Source organism: Mus caroli, chromosome 5 (genome assembly GCF_900094665.2).
Source record: "Mus caroli chromosome 5, CAROLI_EIJ_v1.1, whole genome shotgun sequence".
NCBI lineage: Eukaryota > Metazoa > Chordata > Mammalia > Rodentia > Muridae > Mus > Mus caroli.
Window position 1 is genome coordinate 21,111,358 of NC_034574.1, and position 6,305 is coordinate 21,117,662.

At 43.6% G+C, this 6,305-nt stretch overlaps 1 long non-coding RNA gene across 1 annotated transcript in view; it reads right to left on the minus strand.

Moving 5' to 3' along the window:
* Positions 1 to 858: 858 nt before the first annotated feature.
* LOC110295436 overlaps positions 859 to 6,305 on the minus strand; it is a 30,767-nt gene continuing 25,320 nt past the window's right edge. Inside the window, exon 5 of the long non-coding RNA XR_002378067.1 lies at positions 859 to 1,157. This is a non-coding gene — a long non-coding RNA (uncharacterized LOC110295436). The remainder of the gene's footprint in view (positions 1,158 to 6,305) is intronic.

Consider the following 6,305-nt stretch of genomic DNA (forward strand, 5'->3'; position numbering starts at 1 on the left):
TACACAGGCTGGACCTAGACCTCCCCACATATATGTAGCAAATGTGCAGCTTGGTCTTCATGTAAGTCCCTAACAACTGGATGGGGGCTATCTTAAAAGTTGTTGCCTATATGTTGAATATGTTCTTCTAATTGGGCTGCCTTGTCTGGCTTCAATGGAAGAGAATATGTTTAGCCTTGCAGAGACTTGAAATGCTGGGGGTGAGTTTGGGGTGGGGTCCCACTTGCTCAGAAGAGAAGGAGAGTGGAATGGAGAAAGGATTGTGGGAGGGGGTGATTGGGAAGGGGCAGTGAGTGGGATATAATGTAAATACATAAAAAAGAAAATTAAAAGAAAGAATAAATAAAATATCAATAAAAGTAAAGAAGAAGAAGACAACCTGAGCTGGCCCAGTGATGTCCCAGCATCAGCTCATCCCAGGGAGTCTGATAGAGTCTAGAAATATACTTGACGACCTGTGCTGTTCACAGATAGGCCTTGGTAACTTGCTTTTAACACAGAAGAATGAGACAATCAGCCAAGTTCAAGAACCGCTGATCTATTCTGCTCTCGACAAGTGAGTGAACTCAGCTGTGCAGTCACAGTAACTCATCTGTCACATTTGCAGAGAGCATTTATTTGACTGCAGCATTGACTCTTGCTCTCTGTGATCGTCTTATAAATTCTCTTGATCTGACACAGTCTGAAGGGTACTACCTACCACCACCTGCAGCTTTAGAAGACATCGAGAACTGACAGCAGTTTCTCCAGTGATCCACTGTCCTCGTCTCCATGTCCTTGTTACCTCCCTCACACCCGTCTATTAAGATCAGTCTATCAAGAGACTGTCTCTAAACTTTGAACAGAGAGAGGAGTCTATGTGAGGATGGCTGGTTTATTGTAGGTCTTTGGTTGATGATGATGCCCTGGGATAAGTCAACACAACATGAAGGGTTGAAAAGACAAACAAACAAACACAAAACATTAAAAGCACCAAATCATCGTGGGCTTATTCATTATGTTTTTCCTTCCAAGCTTCAGAAAAGGTAGTGAATCTTCAAATGACTTGTAGTGATTCCCCAGTCCTTGGCATGCAGTCCCTTGGATGGTTCCTGCACAGTGAAGAGGACAGCCTGAACGGTACAGCCAACAGCAGAAGTATATGGTTTCCAAGATCACTGTTGGAAACAACATCAGGCCATTAACGGTCCATGGCTTCTTCTCTGTTTTCTCTCCGCTCTGCTCTGAGAAGTAGTCACAGCATTTTGAAGACACTTTTGATGTCTCCAGCACAGTCCTGCATGATGACTAAATCAGGCCATCTGCAACAGCCAGAGTTCTCTCCCAGACCCTGAGGACTCATCTAGGAAGGAGTCTCCCATCCCTTAGGTACCTCATGGGAACCCTCTCTTGCTGACACCCCCCCTATGCATTTCTGATACCCCGCAATTGCAAGATAATAAGTGCTTATTGCTTTAGGTTGAAGTGAAGGGATAATTTGTTATGTAGTAATAGATAATTAAAGTGACTATTGAATGACTATCTCGTATGATTATAATCTAGTTTACCAAGGGATAATTATGAATTTCTAGAACTGAACACAGGATGAGGCCAGATTTGCAACATGAAAAAGTCAAGACCAGTTAGTAAGAGAGATTCCTTCCAGGGCAGAGCACAGAGTCTCTACAGAGATCAGGACAGCTGAAACTGAAACGTAAGGAACATGAGGGGCCTGAGTCCCTCACCCCAAGGGGAACCAGTATCAGTGATTTCTCTTTCCCTCAACAGTTACAGCACTACTCCTTTCAGGAACTACAGGGAACATTCTATTTCTCTTGGGTAGTGTGGAGGACAGCTGTGTGCCACAGAAAAGGCATTTTGAGTAAGACACTTCTATCCCAGTGGCAGAGAGGTTGACACCATGGATAAGTAACCTTCCTGGCAAAGAACAAGGCACTGGTCATCTTACCTGGAGCTTGGTGCTTCCAGGCTTCAGCTGGGGATCTCCACGCACATGCCCTCTGTCCTGTCTTAGCTTATGAGACTGTGTTCTCTGGGACAGCTGTTAGCATTTATCTCAGACTGGGTATCCTGAAGCAGCTCAACATCATTAGTTTGGAAGTCCCACAACGAACAGCTGGCCCAGAGTCTGGTGCGGCAGGGCTGTTCCTCTGCGGCCTCTAGGGAGAGTCCTTTACCTCAAACTTCCAGCTCCTTGAGGTTGCCCAAATCCCTGAGCTTACTTCATCCTGTCTCCCAAGAGAGCAGTGTGGCTTTCCTCTAACTCCAGGACAAAAGCCTTCCTATCCCTCAGGGGCAGAGTTTTCATTTCTGTGCCTCTGAGTGGCCAGGCAAGGCTCTCCTGGAGGGTTTAGGATAATCTCCATATCATAGGAACTTGATCTCCAATGGGAGGTGAATATTTACTGGTTCTGGGATTCAGAACCAGACGTCTTTGACAGATTTTATTCTGACCATCACAGGTGTCTCTTTCTCTCTCTCTCTTTTTTAATTTAATTTTCTTTATGTGCCATGTGATGTGTGGTGCAGGGATCTGGGAAATGAACCCCAAGTCCTCTGCAAGAACAGCATATTCTTTTACCACTGAGCTATCTCTCTGACTACATTGTTTCTTTTTTTAATTTTTATTTACTTTTTATCGTTTTTAAAGTGTGTGTGTGTGTGTGTATGAGAGAGAGAGAGAGAGAGAGAGAGAGAGAGAGAGAGAGAGAGAGAGAGAGAGAATGCAGGTGTCTGTGGTGGCCAGAGGTATCGATTTTTCTGGACCTGGAGTCACAGGCATTTAGTTATGTGTCTCATAACATAGAAGAATCCTGGGAGCAGAATTCAGCTCCTCTGGAAAAGCAGCAAGTGCTTTTGTTTTTGGTTTTTCGAGACAGGGTTTCTCTGTGTATCCCTGGCTGTCCTGGAACTCACTCTGTAGACCAGGCTGGCCTCAAACTCAGAAATCCGCCTACTTCTTCCTTCCAAGTGCTGGGATTAAAGGTGTGCACTGCCACCACTGCCCGGTGCAGCAAGTGATCTTAAGTGCTGTGCCTTCTCTTTAGCTCCTCATTTTTTAATTGCAAAAGTAAAACTGATATGTGTTTCCAAGCTATCCACAGGACAATCCCTCCCTCAAGCTGAGTCCTCATATCTCTTATCAAGTTACTGTCTGTTCACTAATGAATGCGTCAGTCTGAAAATGTAAAGTGTCTCTCTCTACTCTGTCTGAAGAAAGGGTGCCTGTGCCTATGAATCATGCCAGATTTTCTTGGAGACCCTGATTCAACTGCTTCAAAGAACTCACCTTGTGTCTTTGATGTAGTTAAGAAAGGCACCCTAGGAATCCCTGTTTTAAGTGGATGTCTACAGGACCTATTCTTCGGCCTTAGAGCACTGCCCCTAACTTGAAGCATTTCTGGGTATGTGAAGAGGATGGCTTTGCCACTGTTTGGCTTCCCACTGTGGACTTCCCTCTGGATAGGCATTGGAGGGAGATGGAGGGACTCCTCTGTGTCACTATTGCTACTGTGATAAACTATCTGGCAGAAGTCACTTCAGGAACGGAAGCTTTCTCAGTCTCAGTCCATCAGTGGGGAAGGCACGGCAGCGGGTGTGAGTGGCAGAGCTCTTTACGTGGGGGTGAGGAGAGTTAGGAAGCGGACAGGAAGATATCCACATCCCATCCTCCACAGCAACCCACCAGCCAGACCCTCAGCCTCCCGATGTATCACGGGCAGCTGGGGACCAGGTATTTAAGCAGGTGTGGGACTATTGACATATTGACCATTTCTCCACACCCCCATTTACTACCCAAATTCCTATCCTGTTATCTCCCCACTAAATTTTTTTTTAATTTTTGTTTTTCCTCTGGGAATGTATTGTGTGTTTATTCATTGGCAGACATTTCTGGGCACAGCAATGCCTCTGTGTGTGATCAGAAGCTTTGTCTGGAGTTATGTGCATAGTTGAACTCTTAGGCAGGGCGATAAGACACTAACAACAGCACCAAATGTTAGACACTGAGTCTCACCCCAGCATCATTCTGTGGAAGGATACTAGCTGGGACTAGGTGCTATCTCTGCCATTCTATTATTATTATTATTAAAGATTTATTTCCATGTATGTGTCTGTAACTGTACATCACATGTGTGTGGGTGTCTGATGTTTATTCTCTCTGTGTTCACATGACTGTCCAGCACAACACATCTGTAGCTTCCTATTGCCCATATCCCAGAACCTCTCTAACATAATTCACTTGTGATGTTCCCTCATGTACATAAAGATGCAAGGACTGGTCCAAATCCAAGGGATAGTCATTAAATACAAGAAGGTGCCTAGCTCATGATGGCCCTTGTTTGTTTACTTCACTGTTGTGGGTTTTATCTTTTGTACCTTTCCTCCCCATGTAAACACCCCAACACTGCAAGCCTTCCCTGTCTATCACTGCGCATTACCTGTCAGGAGCCATAATGGGATAAACTAATAACTAGCAGCTGATCATCCTGAAGTGGCCTACCTCAGATTATAGATAACCTGCAACAGGTGAGCCCTCTTTAAGCAAGGCTGTGAGGGACTCATTTTAGGAAGGATTCCTGCTATTAATATTCTTTTTCTTTTATTGTTAAACATATATAACAATCACTAAGTAGTAACACACCCCTTTGGAGCAGATCTCTGCAGATCCACAAAGATGTACTATCTAATAGTGATGCTATATTGACAAATAGAGGACATAAGTCTTAATGATGATCCTATAAGAATTTCTTTCTTTCTTTCTTTCTTTCTTTCTTTCTTTTTTTTTTTTTTTTTTGGTTTAACAGGGTTTCTCTGTACAGCCCTGGCTGTCCTGGAGCTTACTCTGTAGACCAGGCTGGCCTCAAACTCATAAATCCGCCTTCCTCTGCCTCCCAAGTGCTGGGATTAAAGGCATGCAGAATTTCTAAAATTGTATCTGTGATTATTAAGCTCTTTTATAGTCTGACTGCTATTAGGTCCTTTTCTGATAGTCAAAGCTGCAATGAGAACTCTGTCAGTCTCCCAAGTGTCACCAGTTAATGCTCTTAGATGGTAACCAGACTTTCTCCTACCCAGAACACATTCCAAGAGGTTGTAAAACAATTAACCAAAGGTCATTAAAAGGGAACTAATGATTTATTTTATAGGTGTTCGGACAGAAGATAAAGTATTGACTGGGTTTATCTATACAAAACTTCACTAATAACTTAGTTATGGTTTTAAACCTTCAGTGAACCTGTGGAGCTGAGACAGGTGATAGATGTTTAGCCAGATAATTACTCCTAAAGGATATGCAGGTAAACATTCTCTGTTGTAAACTTCTGTTTCAATTGATGATTTGATTTTTTGTCTGTGAACTTGTGATGAACTTTGTAATATGTGATCATGTGTTCTGAAAGATGTATAAGTACTGAGGACAGAGATGAGCGAAAATCAATAGAGGAGACTTTTTTGCCTTTCCCCACTTAGAGAATTTTTCCCTTTCTCTGCTTAGGATCTTTCTGGTTTTCCCCTTAGATATCTTTCCTAGGAAACTTTTTTCCCCACATTATTTTATTAGATATTTTCTTCATTTACATTTCAAATGCTATCCCAAAAGTCCCCTATACCCTCCCCCCGCCCTGCTCCCTACCCACTTACTCCCACTTCTTGGCCCTGGTGTTCCCCTGTGCATATAAAGTTTGCTAGACCAAGGGGCCTCTCTTCCCAGTGATGACCGACTAGGCCATCTTCTGCTACATATGCAGCTAGAGACAGGAGCTCTGGGGGTACTGATTAGCTCATATTGTTGTTCCACCTATAGGGTTGCAGACCCCTTCAACTCTTGGGTACTTTCTCTTGCTCCTATTGGGGGCCCTGTGTTCCATTCTATAGATGACTGTGAGCACCCACTTCTGTATTTGCCAGGCACTGGCAAACCTCACAGGAGACAGGTTATATCAGGGTCCCTTCAGCAAGATCTTGCGGGCATATGCCAATAGTGTCTGCATTTGGTGGCTGATTATGTGATGGTACTGGTACAGCAACAGACAGGTGGATCAATGGAATAGAATTGAAGACCCAGAAATGAACCCACACCTATGGTCACTTGATCTTTGACAAGGGAGCTAAAATCATCCAGTGGAAAAAAGATAGCACTTTCAACAAATGATGCTAGCACAACTGGCAGTTATCACGTAGAAGAATGTGAATTGATCCATTCTTATCTCCTTGTACAAAGCTCAAGTCTAAGTGGATCAAGGAACTCCACATAAAACCAGAGACACTGAAATTTATAGAGGAGAAAGTGGGAAAAAGCCTCGAAG